The sequence below is a fragment of the Leucoraja erinacea genome, unplaced genomic scaffold (genome assembly GCF_028641065.1).
Source record: "Leucoraja erinacea ecotype New England unplaced genomic scaffold, Leri_hhj_1 Leri_119S, whole genome shotgun sequence".
Taxonomy (NCBI): Eukaryota; Metazoa; Chordata; class Chondrichthyes; order Rajiformes; family Rajidae; genus Leucoraja; species Leucoraja erinaceus.
The window spans coordinates 86,162-103,039 of record NW_026575451.1 but is presented as its reverse complement, the minus strand read 5'-3'; positions in this window follow the sequence as shown (position 1 = coordinate 103,039).

Genomic DNA, 16,878 nt, shown 5'->3' with positions numbered 1-16,878 from the left:
CCTAATGGCCTCTTGGAAGAAACTCCTCAACCTCTCCGTTCTCACAGCATAGCGCTTGCCTGACAGTAGCAGCTGGAACAGTCCGTTGCAGGGGTGGAAGGGGTCTCCCATGATCTTATTGGCTCTGGAGTTGCACCTCCTGATGTATAGTTCCTGCAGGGGGGCGAGTGAAGTTCCCATAGTGCGTTCGGCCAAACGCACTACTCTCTGCAGAGCCTTCTTGTCCTGGGCAGAGCGATTCCCAAACCAGATTGTAATATTTCCGGACAAGATGCTTTCCACAGCCGCTCAGTAGAAGCAGTGGAGGATCCAGTCTCCAGTTTCCTCCCACACTCCAAAAATACCTGGGAACAGCCTTCGACAACCTGCTAAGGTTTTCCTCTAACATAGAGGAAATCCTTAAAAAGTGCCATCAGAGACAGTACCTACTCAGGAAGTTGAAGTCATTTGGGATTAACAAAGACATTCTCACTACATACTACGTATTCATTGAAAATGTAATAACCTTCTCTTTCACTAGCTGGTTCCACTCCATCACCCTGCAAAACAGAAACCGCCTGTTGAATGTGGTCAAGGTCTGCTCAAAAATCATTGAGCATCCTGTCCGAACTCTCACTACCCTATGCGACCAACAGTCTGTAAAGTTAACACGCAGGATTCTTCAGGACCCCTCTCACATCCTGTTTCCTGAGTTTGAGTGGCTCCCCTCAGGACGCAGACTCCGCTGTCCGGGTTGCCGGACACAGAGGAGGAAGGCAACCTTCATCCCCAGGGCTGTCCAGCTTTTTAATGCTGATCACTGACTCATGAACATATGAAATGAAATAACCTTCTATATGCACTTTTTAATTGAAGCACTTAGGAAGCACTTTAAAACTATTGCTATGTGTTGAATGTTGATGTGCGGTGTGTGTTGTGTGATTGTGCAGTGTGTCTGTGGAATGCGTGTGCTGGTTGATTGTGCAGTATGCGTGCTGCTTATGTTTGTTGATTGTGTCCCTTTTTAAAAAGCTACTGAAATGCGCCTTTTTAAATTGCCCCTCGGGGACGAATAAAGTGCTTTGATTTGACTTGAATTGTACAGATTTGTTGATTAATCGGCTTTGGTAAATGGTAAAATGTCCCTAGTGTTTGTAAGATCGTGTCAGTGTATGTGTTGATCGCTGGTCGGCACTGACTCAGTGGGCCGAAGGGCCTGTTTCCACGATAAAGTCCAGAGATAACAGCCTTTAAAACGTTCCACATACCCACGTGTCTGTGTGCGAAAAAGTCCCACTTAGGAAACCTGAACGGAAACCTCTGGAGACTTTGCGCCCCACCCAAGGTTTCTGTGTGGTTCCCGGAGGTTTTTGTCAGTCTCCCTACCTGCTTCCACTACCTGCAACCACCTGCAACCTCCGGGAACCACACGGAAACCTTGTGTGGGGCGCAAAGTCTCCAGAGGTTTCCGTTCAGGTTTCCTAAGTGGGACAGGGGCTGCGCCACAGTGCCCGTCTAAAAGTCTCTTAAACACCACAATCTGCCTCCTCCACCACCACCCCTGGCAGCGCGTTCCAGGCACTTGAAAACTTGTTGCCACAAACCCCTTTTAAACTCCCCCATCTCACCTTAAAGCTATGTCCTTGTGTCTTTGGTCATTTTCTCCATGGGAAAAAGGTCTGTCTGTCATAGAAGCATAGAAAATAGGTGCAGGAATAGGCCATTCGGCCTTTCGCGTCTGCACCGCCATTCACCTGGAGTATTGCGTACAGTTTTGGTCTCCAAATCTGAGGAAAGACATTCTTGCCATAGAGGGAGTACAGAGAAGGTTCACCAGACTGATTCCTGGGATGGCAGGACTTTCATATGAAGAAAGACTGGATAGACTCAGCTTGTACTCGCTAGAATTTAGAAGATTGAGGGGGGATCTTATAGAAACGTACAAAATTCTTAAGGGGTTGGACAGGCTAGATACAGGAAGATTGTTCCCGATGTTGGGGAAGTCCAGAACAAGGGGTCACAGTTTAAGGATAAGGGGGAAATCTTTTAGGACCGAGATGAGAAAAACATTTTTCTTTTCACACAGAGAGTGGTGAATCTGTGGAATTCTCTGCCACAGAAGGTAGTTGAGGCCACAGTTCATTGGCTATATTTAAGAGGGAGTTAGATGTGGCCCTTGTGGCTAAAGGGATCAGGGGGTATGGAGAGAAGGCAGGTACAGGATACTGAGTTGGATGATCAACCATGATCATATTGAATGGCGGTGCAGGCTCGAAGGGCCGAATGGCCTACTCCTGCACCTATTTTCTATGTTTCTATGAAGGTAAGCGGAATGTATGCCCATCTACTTGTGTTGCCACTTATCGCAATTCATTTCAGACCAGCAGTGCTCCACCCAAGTTATCAGCCGATTGGTATCATTCCAAAGCCTGATTAGCCTGATCACTCTGAATTACACCATCATTTCTCACTACATCACAGGAAGAGGCCGCCAGCCCACAATGTCTGCCAAGTTTAACTGATGTGTGGATCAGCCTGCACCCATCCCCTGCATATCCATGTCTTTAGTTTAGTCCACAGATACAGTGCGGAAACGAGCCCCTCGGCCCTCCGAGTCCGCGCTGAACAGCGATCCTCCCCACACACGAACTGTCCCACTTAGGGAACCTGAACGGAAACATCTGGAGACTTTGCGCCCCACCCGAGGTTTCCGAGCGGTTCCCGGAGGTTTTTGTCAGTCTCCCGACCTGCTTCCACTACCTGCAACCTCCGGGAACTGCACGGAAACCTTGTGTGGGGCGCAAAGTCTCCAGAGGTTTCCGTTCAGGTTTTCTAAGTGGGACAGGGGCTGCGCCACAGTGCCCGTCTAAAAGTCTCTTAAACACCACAATCTGCCTCCTCCACCACCTCCCCTGGCAGCGCGTTCCAGGCACTTGAAAACTTGTTGCCACAAACCCCTTTTAAACTCCCCCATCTCACCTTAAAGCTATGTCCTTGTGTCTTTGGTCATTTTCTCCATGGGAAAAAGGTTCTGTCTGTCATAGAAGCATAGAAAATAGGTGCAGGAATAGGCCATTCGGCCCTTCGAGTCTGCACCGCCATTCACCTGGAGTATTGCGTACAGTTTTGGTCTCCAAATCTGAGGAAAGACATTCTTGCCATAGAGGGAGTACAGAGAAGGTTCACCAGACTGATTCCTGGGATGGCAGGACTTTCATATGAAGAAAGACTGGATAGACTCGGCTTGTACTCGCTAGAATTTAGAAGATTGAGGGGGGATCTTATAGAAACGTACAAAACTCTTAAGGGGTTGGACAGGCTAGATGCACAAAGATTGTTCCCGATGTTGGGGAAGTCCAGAACAAGGGGTCACAGTTTAAGGATAAGGGGGAAGTCTTTTAGGACTGAGATGAGAAAAACATTTTTCTTTTCACACAGAGAGTGGTGAATCTGTGGAATTCTCTGCCACAGAAGGTAGTTGAGGCCACAGTTCATTGGCTATATTTAAGAGGGAGTTAGATGTGGCCCTTGTGGCTAAAGGGATCAGGGGGTATGGAGAGAAGACAGGTACAGGATACTGAGTTGGATGATCAACCATGATCATATTGAATGGCGGTGTAGGCTCGAAGGGCCGAATGGCCTCTACTCCTGCATCTATTTTCTATGTTTCTATGAAGGCAAGCGGAATGTATGCCCATCTACTTGTGTTGCCACTTATCGCAATTCATTTCAGACCAGCAGTGCTCCACCCAAGTTATCAGCCGATTGGTATCATTCCACAGCCTGATTAGCCTGATCACTGGCAATTACACCATCATTTCTCACTACATCGCAGGAAGAGGCCGCCAGCCCACAATGTCTGCCAAGTTTAACTGATGTGTGGATCAGCCTGCACCCATCCCCTGCATATCCATGTCTTTAGTTTAGTCCACAGATACAGTGCGGAAACGAGCCCCTCGGCCCTCCGAGTCCGCACCGAACAGCGATCCTCCCCACACACGAACTGTCCCACTTAGGAAACCTGAACGGAAACATCTGGAGACTTTGCGCCCCACCCGAGGTTTCCGAGTGGTTCCTGGAGGTTTTTGTCAGTCTCCCGACTTGCTTCCACTACCCTCCGGCAACCTCCTGCAACCTCCGGGAACCGCACGGGAACCGCACGGAAACCTTGTGTGGGGCGCAAAGTCTCCAGAGGTTTCCGTTCAGGTTTCCTAAGTGGGACAGGGGCTGCGCCACAGTGCCCGTCCAAAAGCCTCTTAAACACCACAATCTGCCTCCTCCACCACCTCCCCTGGCAGCGCGTTCCAGGCACCCTTTGTAAGAAATCTTTAAAACTTTAAATGCTGCCACTCTCACCTTAAACCTATGCCCTCTAGTCTTTGATATTGGCCTATTTTCTTTGATATTGGCCAATGCCTGTTTTCATCTATTTGCCAGGGTTTGTACTGACCCCAATTCCAGCTTTCTTCTAATCTCTCTCCCCCCCCCCCCCCCCACCCCACTCCCACCCCCACCCCACCCCACAATCAGTCTGAAGAAGGGTCCCGACCTAAAGCATTGCATACCCATGTTCTCCAGGGATGCTGCCTGACCCCCTGAGTTACTCCAGCATTTTGTGTCTTATTTCTGGGGGGAAAATGTACTATTCATTCCTATACAGTTTAGTTAAGTTTAGGCGGGTTTGGTTTGGTTTAATATATTGTCACGTATACCAATGTACAGTCAAAAGCTTTTGATGCATGCAAAGCAGTCAGCGGAAAGACTATACATGATTACAATCAAGCTGACCACAACGCACAGATACATGATAAAGGGAATAACCTTCATTGCAAGTTAATATTCAGTAAAGTCCTTTTAAAGATAGTCCGATGGTCTCCAATGAGGTAGATATTAGCTCAGGACCGCTCTCTAGTTGTAGGTAGGATGGTTCAGTTGCACGATAACAGCTGGGATAAACTGTACCTGAATCTGAAAGTGTCCGTTTTCACACTTCTGTACCTCTTGCCCGATGGGAGAGGCGAGAAGAGGGAGGGAGTGGCCCGGGGCAAATCGTCCGTGGTGGCAAAAACAGGAAAGTAGACTATTACCTAAATGGTGGCCGATTAGGAAAAGGGGAGATGCAACGAGACCTGGGTGTCATGGCACACCAGTCATTGAAAGTAGGCATGCAGGTGCAGCAGGCAGTGAAGAAAGCCAATGGTATGTTGGCATTCATAGCAAAAGGATTTGAGTATAGGAGCTGGGAGATTCTACTGCAGTTGTACAGGGTCTTGGTGAGACCACACCTGGGGTATTGCGTACAATTTTGTTCTCCAAATCTGAGGAAAGACATTCTTGCCATAAAGGGAGTACAGAGAAGGTTCACCAGACTGATTCCTGGGATGTCAGGACTTTCATATGAAGAAAGACTAGATGGACTCGGCTTGTACTCGCTAGAATTTAAAAGATTGAGAGGGGATCTTATAGAAACTTACAAAACTCTTAAGGGGTTGGACAGGCTAGATGCAGGAAGATTGTTCCCGATGTTGGGGAAGTCCAGAACAAGGGGTCACAGTTTAAAGATAAGGGAGAAGTATTTTATGACCGAGATGAGAAAAACATTTTTCACACATAGAAAATAGGTGCAGGAGTAGGCCATTCGGCCCTTAGAGCCTGCACCGCCATTCAATATGATCATGGCTGATCATCCAACTCAGTATCCTGTACTTGCCTTCTCTCCATACCCCCTGATCCCTTTAGCCACAAGGGCCACATCTAACTCCCTGATAAATATAGCCAATGAACTGGCCTCAACTACCTTCTGTGGCAGAGAATTCCAGAGATTCACCACTCTCTGTGTGAAAAATGTTTTTCTCATCTCGGTCCTAAAGGATTTCCACTTTATCCTTAAGCTGTGACCCCTTGTCCTGGACTTCCCCAACATCGGGAACAATCTTCCTGCATCTAGCCTGTCCAACCCTTTAAGAATTTTGTAAGTTTCTATAAGATCCCCCCTCAATCTTCTAAATTCTAGCGAGTACAAGCCGAGTCTATCCAGTCTTTCTTCATACGAAAGTCCTGACATCCCAGGAATCAGTCTAGTGAACCTGCTCTGTACTCCCTCTATGGCAAGAATGTCTTTCCTCAGATTAGGAGACCAACACTGTACGTCTCACCAAGACCCTGTATAACTGCAGTAGAACCTCCCTGCTCCTATACTCAAAACCTGTTGTAAACGACCTTATCTGATGAATTTGATCATTCTCCATCACTTTATGACTGTCCCACCTCAGTTCCAACTCCTGGCCCAGGAGATTGATCATGGTCTTGCTACCATTTTCCTTGAATAAGCAAGGAGGTCCTACTGCAGTTGTACAGGGCCCTGGTAAGACAACTGGAGTATTGTGTGCAGTTTTGATCGCCTAATGTGAGGAAAGACATTCTTGCTATTGAAGGAGCGCAGCATAAGTTCACCAGGTTAATTCCCGGGATGGCGGGACTGACATATGATGAAAGAATGGGTCGACCGGGCTTTGATTCACTGGAATTTAGAAGGATAAGAGGGGACATTATAGAAACATATAATTCTTAAGTGGTTGGACAGGCTAGATGCAGGAAAAATGTTCCCCATGTTGGGGGAGTCCAGAACCAGGGATCACACACAGTTTAAGAATAAGGGGTCGGCCATTTAGGACTGAGATGATGAAAAACTTCTTCACCCAGAGAGTTGTGAATCTGTGGAAATCTGTGCTTCAGAAGGCAGTGGAGGCCAATTCACTGGATGTTTTCAAGAGTTAGATTTAGCTCTTAGGGCTAACGGAATCAAGGGATATGGGGAAAAAGCAGGAACGGGGTACTGATTGGGGATGATCAGCCTTGATCATATTGAATGGCGGTGCTGGCTCGAAGGGCCGAATGGCCAACTGCACCTATTTTCTATGTTTCTATCTCCTATCTCTAACTCCATCGATGCATCCGAAGGCTGAACTAATGTCCCCTTCCTTGACCCTGCCTCTCCCTTGACCCTTTCCCTTGCCTTGCCTGGGAAGAGAATCCAGAACTCGGAGGTGCAAAGGGACTTGGGAGTGCTGGTGCAGGATTCCCAAAAGGTCAATCTGCAAGTCGAATCGATGGGAAAGAAAGCAATTGCAAAGCTAGCATTTATTTCAAGAGGGCCTGCATACAAAAGCAGGGATTTATATTGTAATGCTGTCTCCGACACAAAATGCTGGAGTAACTCAGCAGGATGTAATGCTGAGGCACTATAAAGCGCTGGTCAGGCCACATTTGGAGTATTGTGAGCAATTTTGGGCAACATACCTGAGGAAGAATGTGACGGCTCTGGAGAGGGTCCAGAGGAGGTTTACAAGGATGAACCCAGAAATTAGTAAACATAGAAACATAGAAAATAGGTGCAGGAGTAGGCCATTCGGCCCTTCGAGCCTGCACCGCCATTCAATATGATCATGGCTGATCATCCAACTCAGTATCCCGTACCTGCCTTCTCTCCATACCCTCTGATCCCCTTAGCCACAGGGGCCACATCTAACTCCCTCTTAAATATAGCCAATGAACTGGCCTCGACTACCCTCTGCGGCAGAGAGTTCCAGAGATTCACTACTCTGTGTGTGAAAAAAGTTCTTCTCATCTCGGTTTTAAAGGATTTCCCCCTTATCCTTAAGCTGTGACCCCTTGTCCTGGACTTCCCCAATATCGGGAGCAATCTTCCTGCATCTAGCCTGTCCAACCCCTTAAGAATTTTGTAAGTTTCTATAAGATCCCCTCTCAATCTCCTAAATTCTAGAGAGTACAAGCTGAGTCTATCCAGTCTTTCTTCATAAGACAGTCCTGACATCCCAGGAATCAGTCTGGTGAACGTTCTCTGTACTCCCTCTATGGCAAGAATGTCCTTCCTCAGATTTGGAGACCAGGTTAACCTATGATGAGCGTTTGACAGCACTGGGCCTGTACTCGCTGGAGTTTAGAATAATGAAGGGGGGACCTCATTGACACATACATGACAGTGAAAGGCTTGGATAGTGTGGATGTGGAGAGGATGTTTCCACTAGTGGGAGAGTTTAGGACTAGAGGTCGTAGCCTCAGAAATAAAGGACCTTCTTTTAGGAAGGAAATGAGGAGAAATATCTTCAGTCAGAGGATGGTCACTCTGTGTGTCAGACTGTGGAGGCCACAAGTCAGTGGATATTCTTAAGGCAGAGATAGATAGATTCTTGATTAGTGCGGGTGTCAGAGGTAATGGGGAGAAGGCTGGAGAATGAGGTTAGGAGGCAGAGATATATCAACCATGATTGAATGAGGGAGTAGACTGGATGGGCCGAATGGCCTAATTCTACTCCTATCACTTGACCATATGATTTTGTGGCCTTCCCCTTTTGGCTTCTGTCCTCTCCCACCCCCCTTTCACAACCTGCATCCTGTTTAGGCGCCAGATGAAGGCTTTTGGATCCCCCTTCCGTTTTCTGTTGGTCATATTTCACTCATTTCCTTCCTCACTTCCCTTCTGCATTTCCTGTAGCAGGTCACAGAATTATCTATAGTGCAGAAACAGGCCCTTTGGCCAAACTCTAGTTTGGTTTAGATACAGTGCGGAAACAGGCCCATCGGCCGACTGAGTCCACGTCGAACAGGGGGCAGATTATTATCTCAATGGGGTTAGGTTAGGTAAGGGGAGCTACAGCGAGACCTTGATGTCCTTGTACACCGGTCACTGAAAGTTGCCGTGCAGGTACAGCAGGCAGTGAAGAAAGCTGATGGAATGTTGGCCTTCATAACAAGAGGATTTCAGTATAGGAGTAAAGAGGTTCTTCTGCAGTTGTACAGGGCTCTGGTGAGACCACATCTGGAGTATTGTGTACAGTTTTGGTCCCCGAATTTGAGGAAGGACATCCTTGTGATTGAGGCAGTGCAGCGTAGGTTCACGAGATTGATCCCTGGGATGGCGGGACTGTCATATGAGGAAAGATTGAAATGACTAGGCTTGTATTCACTGGAGTTTAGAAGTATGAGGGGGATCTTATAGAAACATATACAATTATAAAAGGACTGGAGAAGCTAGATGCAGGAAAAATGTTCCCAATGTTGGGCGAGTCCAGAACCAGGGGCCACACAGTCTTAGAATAAAGGGGAGGTCATTTAAGACTGAGGTGAGAAAAAACTTTTTCACCCAGAGAGTTGTGAATTTATGGAATTCCCTGCCACAGAGGGCAGTGGAGGCCAAATCACTGCATGGATTTAAGAGAGAGTTAGATAGAGCTCGAGGGGCTGGTGGAGTCAAGGGATATGGGGAGAAGGCAGGCACGGGTTATTGATAGGGGACGATCAGCCATGATCACAGTGAAGGGCCGAATGGCCTCCTCCTGCACCTATTTTCTATGTTTCTATGAACTGCGATCCCCGCACACTAACACTATCCCACACAGTATGGACATTTTTTACATTTATACCTAACCAATTAACCTACAAACCTGTACGTCTTTGGAGTGTGGGAGGAAACCGAAGATCTCGGCGAAAACGCACACCAGTCACGGGGAGAACGTGCAAACTCCGTACAGACAGCACCTGTAGTCGGGATGGAACCCGGGTCTCCAGCGCTTGTGTAAGGCAGCAACACTACCGCTGCGCCACCGTGCTGCCTTGGCCTTCCATGCCTATCCAATCGAGTCCCGTACGCTTGAAGGAGTCTGAAGAAGGGCCCTGAAACTAAACGTCACCTATTCCACGTTCCACGTAGCGAGCACAAGCTGGATAGACTCGGCTTGTACTCCCTAGAATTTAGAAGATTGAGGGGGGGATCTTATAGAAACTTACAAAATTCTTCAGGGGTTGGACAGGCTAGATGCAGGAAGATTGTTCCCAATGTTGGGGAAGTCCAGAACAAGGGGTCACAGCTTAAGGATAAAGTGGAAATCCTTTAGGACCGAGATGAGAAAAACATTTTTCACACAGAGAGTGGTGAATCTCTGGAATTCTCTGCTACAGAAGGTAGTTGAGGCCAGTTCATTGGCTATATTTATGAGGGAGTTAGATGTGACCCTTGTGTCACAAAATTGAATCTGAATCTGAATGTGACCCTTGTGGCTAAAGGGATCAGGGGGTATGGAGAGAAGGCAAGTACAGGATACTGAGTTGGATGATCAGCCATGATCATATTGAATGGCTGTGCAGGCTCGAAGGGCCAAATGGCCTACTCCTGCACCTATTTTCTATGTTCTCCAGGTACGCTGCCTGAGCCGCTGAGTTACTCCAGCTCTTTGTGTCCTTTCTTATAACCTGTTCTTGTTACAAGGAGTGTTCTGTTCTGCATGGTCTTTATACACGGAGAGGGCCTGGAAGGTGGCTTTAGTGAGGGTGCTGAGGAGGTTCACCAGAAGGATGCCTGGATCAGAGGGATTCAGCTACAGGGAGAGGTTGGACAGGCTTGGGGTTGCTTTCCCTGGAACGTCGAAGGTTGAGGGGAGACCTATAAATTATGATCGGGTAGACCAGGGGTGGGGAACCTGCGGCCTTCTAGGCCATTAACTACGGCATTTTCAGTGAATCCAAATTTTGTGGAACAAATCCTATCATTTTTATTAATATGTTTTTGTTCTTCTTTTATTATTTTTTATTTTAATCTTAAAATAAACGTATTTAAAATACCAAAGGGTAAAAGAAGGTTCAACGGAATAATCCTCCCTGACTGGAGGCCACAATTAAAACATTAGTAAGTCGAGTTAGTCAAGGAACAAGTTAGGGCTTTATTCTTTGGAGCGCAGAAGGTTAAGGGGGGACTTGATAGAGGTCTTTAAAATGATGAGAGGGATAGACAGAGTTGACGTGGAAAAGCTTTTCCCACTGAGAGTAGGGAAGATTCAAATACGGGGACATGACTTGAGAATTAAGGGACAGAAGTTTAGGGGTAACATGAGAGGGAACTTCTTTACTCAGAGAGTGGTGGCTGTGTGGAATGAGCTTCCAGTGAAGGTGGTGGAGGCAGGTTTGTTTTTATCATTTAAAAATAAATTGGTTATATGGACGGGAAAGGTATGGAGGGTTATGGTCTGAGCGCTGGTGTATGGGACTAGGGGAGAATACGTGTTCGGCACGGACTAGAAGGGTCGAGATGGCCTGTTTTCGTGCTGTAATTGTTATATGGTTATATGGTTATAAGTCATGAGGGCTATTTCAACACCTGTTATGCTCATGATTTAGTTCCATTGCGACTCTAGGCTCTAGAAAGCAGTCATAACTTAAGGGCCTGTCCCACCAGCATGCGATTGCATGTGTCTAGCGCGACCAAACGTGGTGGCTTGAGGCGTACGGCCTCGCGGGGCCGGTCGCACTTCCAACCGCGGAGGCGTATATAGGAGTTGTGCGGGGCCGGCCATGACATACTCACCAATCAGCTGGGCAGGAGGCGGGCCGACTGAATTTGGACGTCGCACGGCGTCGGGCGGTGACGTCATCGCGCAACGGCACGCCGGGCGGTGACGTCATCGCGCAATGCCACGCGCTAGGCGTACGCCGTCAAGACGCTGCGTACGCCCGTCGAGGCGCTGCGTACGGCCTCAATGCGGCTGCGGGCCGACAGGCCGTTGTCGCGCGGGAGTTTCGGACAGTGCAAGATTTTCGGAGCCCCGCGCGATGTCGGGACCAGCCCCGCCACAACTCCATACGCCTCCGCGGACCAAAGTGGGACGAGCCCCGCCTCAACCGACCACGTTTGGTCGCGCTAGACGCATGCAGTCGCATGCTGGTGGGACAGGCCCTTTAGTCATTAAAATGTTAGTTAACGTTAGAATAAACAAACTTTTTTCATTTTCTTGAAGTTAGTTAGATTTATAAAAAAGAAAGTACATTTTGGAGTATATCTCATTGAAGTTTCTTGGATGTGGCCTTATTAGATTACAGCTAATTTAATGCAGCATTCCAGCATAAAAAGGTTCCCCTGCCCTGTGGTCGACAGTCAGAACCTTTCTTCCCCAGGGTGGGAATGTCAAAGACTAGAAGGCACAGCTTTAAGGTGAGAGGGGCAAAGTTTAAAGGAGGGGTGCGGGGCAACACAGGTTGGTGGGTGCCTGGAACGGGCAGGCAGGGGTGGGGGGAGGAGGCAGATACGATAGTGGCGTTTAAGAGGCTTTTACACAGGCACATGGATATGCAGGGAATGGAGGGATATGGATCACATGCAGGCTGAGGAGATTGGTTTAACTTGGCATCATGTTCGGCACAGACATTGTGGGCCGAAGGGCCTCTTCCTGTACTGTACTATGAGTGACTGCGTAACCACTTTTTTTCTCTCAAAATTAGATATATTCAATTATTTACAATACCGTTTACAATATTAAATAATGGAAAACAAACCCAGCCATCATAATACGTCAAACTCTTCAATATCAAATATACCATTAACAACTATCTCCCCATCCTTATTAAGGATGTATTCCACCCCAGGTGTTAGGGCTTTATTCTTTGGAGCGCAGAAGGTTAAGGGGGGACTTGCTAGAGGTTTTTAAAATGATGAGAGGGATAGACAGAGTTGACGTGGGAAAGCTTTTCCCACTGAGAGTGGGGAAGATTCAAACAAGGGGACATGACATGAGAATTAAGGGACTGAAGTTTAGGGGTAACATGAGGGGGAACTTCTTTACTCAGAGAATGGTAGCTGTGTGGAATGAGCTTCCAGTGAAGGTGGTGGAGGCAGGTTCGTTTTTATCATTTAAAAATAAATTGGATAGTTATATGGATGGGAAGGGAATGGAGGGTTATGGTCTGAGCGCAGGTATATGGGACTAGGGGAGATTATGTGTTCGGCACGGACTAGAAGGGTCGCGATGGCCTGTTTCCGTGCTGTAATTGTTATATGGTTATATGGACAGTGTGTAGTCCCTCTCTAGTGCCACCCTGGCGCAGACATAACCCCAGAAAAGGGGCAGGCAGCCGGCTCGGATAGAGGCCTCTTCCACCTGACTCGAGGATGGCCAGCATGGCCAGGCCCAGGAGCAACCCAACCAGGACATCTTCCGGTTTGGTCGAGCTCGCCGCATGCAGGTCGCATGCTCGTGGGACAGGCCCTTTCAGCTCTCCCCTCTCCCCTACGCACAGGGTACTGGGTTAGCACTTGAGGTGGACGTGATTATGGACCAAGTGTGGTCGTCTGGGTTAGTGTAGGTGGGCTTGCATGGAGGGGGTGGGCCGAAGGGCTTGTCTCCGCGCCGTGAATACCTCTGACTCCGTCGGTGTGAGGCTCGTTGGACTTGGCGGTCAGGGCAACTGGTCGAACTCGAGTGCGATACTGACCTCGTGGGTGGGGGCAGAAGGAACTGCAGGTGCCGGCTTACAAAAGAAAACAGACAAAGCGCTGGAGTAACTCAGCGGGTCTGGCAGCATCTCTGGAGAACATGGATGGGTGGCGTTTGCGGTCGGGACCCTGATTTGCGATGGGCGGGGAGGGGATGAGCTAGAAGGAAAGAGGGGCAAGACAAATCGTAGTGAGTGATAGATGGATACGATACAATAGAACTTTATTTATTTTTATTTATGTAGGATTGCTGCCGCACAGCGCCAGGGAGTTTGTAAATTGTCCACGTGTGTGTGTGTGTGTAGGATAGCGCCAATGTGCGGGGATCGCTGGCCAGCGCAGACTCGGTGGGCCGAATGGCCTGTTTCCGTGCCGTATATCTCAAAACGAAACAAAACCTCTTTGCAAAGTGGGTGTTCTCCGAGTAGATTGCACAGCGAAATGAGATCGTTTTACGGCAGAGATTGATAGATTCTTGATCTAGTGCCTCAGAATTAAAGGACATTCCTTCGGGAAGGAGATGAGGAGGAATTTCTTTAGTCAGAGGGTGGAGAATCTGTGGAATTCTTTGCCACAAACTCAGTAGGTAGTTTTAGAAACATAGAAACATAGAAATTAGGTGCAGGAGTAGGCCATTCGGCCCTTCGAGCCTGCACCGCCATTCAATATGATCATGACTGATCATCCAACTCAGTATCCCGTACCTGCCTTCTCTCCATACCCTCTAATCCCCAGCCACAAGGGCCACATCTAACTCCCTCATAAATATAGCCAATGAACTGGCCTCGACTACCCTCTGCGGCAGAGAGTTCCAGAGATTCACCACTCTCTGTGTGAAAAAAGTTCTTCTCATCTCGGTTTTAAAGGATTTCCCCCTTATCCTTAAGCTGGGACCCCTTGTCCTGGACTTTCCCAACATCGGGAGCAATCTTCCTGCATCTAGCCTGTCCAACCCCATAAGAATTTTGTAAGTTTCTACAAAGATCCCCTCTCAATCTCCTAAATTCTAGAGAGTATAAAACCAAGGCTATCCAGTCTTTCTTCATAAGACAGTCCTGACATCCCAGGAATCAGTCTGGTAACCTTCTCTGCACTCCCTCTATGGCAATAATGTCCTTCCTCAGATTTGGAGACCAAAACTGTACGCAATACTCCAGGTGTGGTCTCACCAAAGAGCCTGTACAACTGCAGTAGAACCTCCCTGCTCCTATACTCAAATCCTTTTGCTATGAAAGCTAGTTTTAGGGCGGATAGATTATTGATTAGTACGGGTTATGGGGAGGAGGCAGAGGCAATGGGGTTAGGAGGGAGAGATAGATCAGCCATGATTGAACGGCAGAGTAGACTTGATGGGCCGAGTGGCCTAATTCTGATCTTATCAGCTGTGAACTTATTTGAGTTTAGTTTAGTTTAGAGATAAGAGCTCTTATCACTTATGACCTAATTGACAATATTGTGTCTATCTTCGGTGCAAACCAGCACCTTCAATACATTCCTACGCACTCGTGACCGCTGAGAAGCGGGCGTTTTTAGTAGCTTGCACTAAAGGAGATACTGCAGATATTGTCGTCGCTGTGCAAGCTACAAAGGCGTGAAGTGAAAAAATCGCTCGCTGGAGGAGCCTGTGGCGGGTTAGGCAGCATCTGCGGAGAGGTGATTTTCCGAGCGAGGATATATGCCTGCATCACCGTGGGTTAAGCGGAGAGTTGGAGCTGGGTGTGTGGGCGTGGGACGCGGTGCAAAAGCAAAGCCAAGCCCAGCGAAAGCAAGCATGTACTCTCTGCCTCGCTGCACCCCCCTGGCTTTCTCGCTTGCTGCAAGAGCAGGCTGCTGTTAGCAACCACAAGAGCACACAAACACACACACACACACACACCAGGTTTTTCTGATCTGGCCGTTGGTGAGACAGACATGCTCGTGTGTCGTGTGGCAGAGGCCATCCTGCCACACAGAATGCAACGCTTTTTCTTAATTATGCCAAAGCTTTTTTACAAAAGTTAATGGTGCAAATCGGGCTTTACAATACAAAATAAATCGTCGCTTACTGGAGGAAATAAAGAGAACACACACAACGCTGGAGTAACTCAGCGGGGAGGGAGAGGGAGGGAGGGGAGAGAGAGAAAGAGAGGGGAAGAGAGGGGAGGGGATGAATGGGAGGGGAAGAGAGGGACGGGGGGTGAGGGAGTGAGGGGGTGAGAGAGGGAGGGGGTGAGAGAGGCAGGGGGGAGAGAGAGGGGGGGGAGAGAGGGAGCTGAGTGGTGAGAGGGAGGGGGGAGAGAGGGGGGGGGTGAGAGAGGGAGGGGATGAGAGAGGGAGAGGGAGAGGGGAGGGGAGGGGAGAGGGAGGGATGAGAGAGAGGGAGAGGGAGAGAGAGGGAGGGGGGGAGAGGGAGGGAGAGAGGGGGGAGGAGGGGAAGGAGGGGAGAGAAGGAGGGGAGTAGTAAGGAGGGAGAGAGAGTGGGAGAGAAGGTGAGACAGAGAGAGGAGAGAGGGAAGAAGGGAGAAAAGGAGGGAAGGAGTAAGGAGGGAGAGAGAGAGGGAAAGAGGGAGGGGGTGAGAGAGGGAGGGGGAGAGGGGGGGGGGAGAGAGGGAGGGGTGGTGGTGAGAGGGAGGGGGTGAGAGGGAGGGGTGGTGAGAGGGAGGGGGGGGTGAGAGGAGAGGGAGAGGGGGGGTGAGAGGGAGTGAGGGAGGGAGAGGGGAGAGAGGGAGGGAGGGAGGGAGAGGGAGAAGAGAGGAGATGTGGAGAGAAGGCCACTGTTATCAACCACAAGAACACACACACACACTATACACACACACACACACACGCGGTTTTTATGTCCTGGCCAAAGAACTGCCGCTGAGTTTGTGAGATGGACAACCTTGTGTCCTTGATTATGCTGAAACTTTTTACAAAAGTTAATGTGGTAAATTTTAATACAAAATAAATTGTAGCTTAATGGATAAAAAGGGCACAAACACAAGCAGCTCTGGAGAAACTCAGCAAACAGGGAAGGAGAGAGAGGGGGGGGGGTGAGAGAAAGAGGACATAGAAACATGGAAAGTAGTTGCAGGAGAAGGCCATTCGGCCCTTCGAGCCAGCACCACCATTCCATATGATCATGGCTGATCATCTAAAATCAGTACCCCGTTCCTGCTTTTACCCCGTATCCCTTGATTCCTTTAGCCCGAATCCCGCACCCCTCCCATCAGACCACAGTGATGTGTCGGAAGGAGCAGCTGATGCTGGTTTACACTGAAGATACAACACAAAATGCTGGGAGGTTATTAAATGTGGGCTATAAAGGAGGGTATTAATTACCCCAGGGAAGGGTGTTTATTGCCACAGGGAGAGTATTACATGCGTGTGTGGTGGGTACGTGCATTTTTAACAAGCCAATTAACCTGCAGGCTAGAGTAACTCAGCAGGGGAGGGGGGGGAGGGAGGAGGAGGAGACAGTGGCGGACTGGGTCTAAAAGTATTGGTTGCCAGGAGACAAAGGGGGCTCACTTCATCAGGGGCCCACTTGATATAGGGGCCACTTGATATAGGGGCCCACTTGATAGGGGCCCACTTGATATAGGGGCCCACTTGATATAGGGGCCCACTTGCCATCGGGCAATCTGATACAATCCACCACG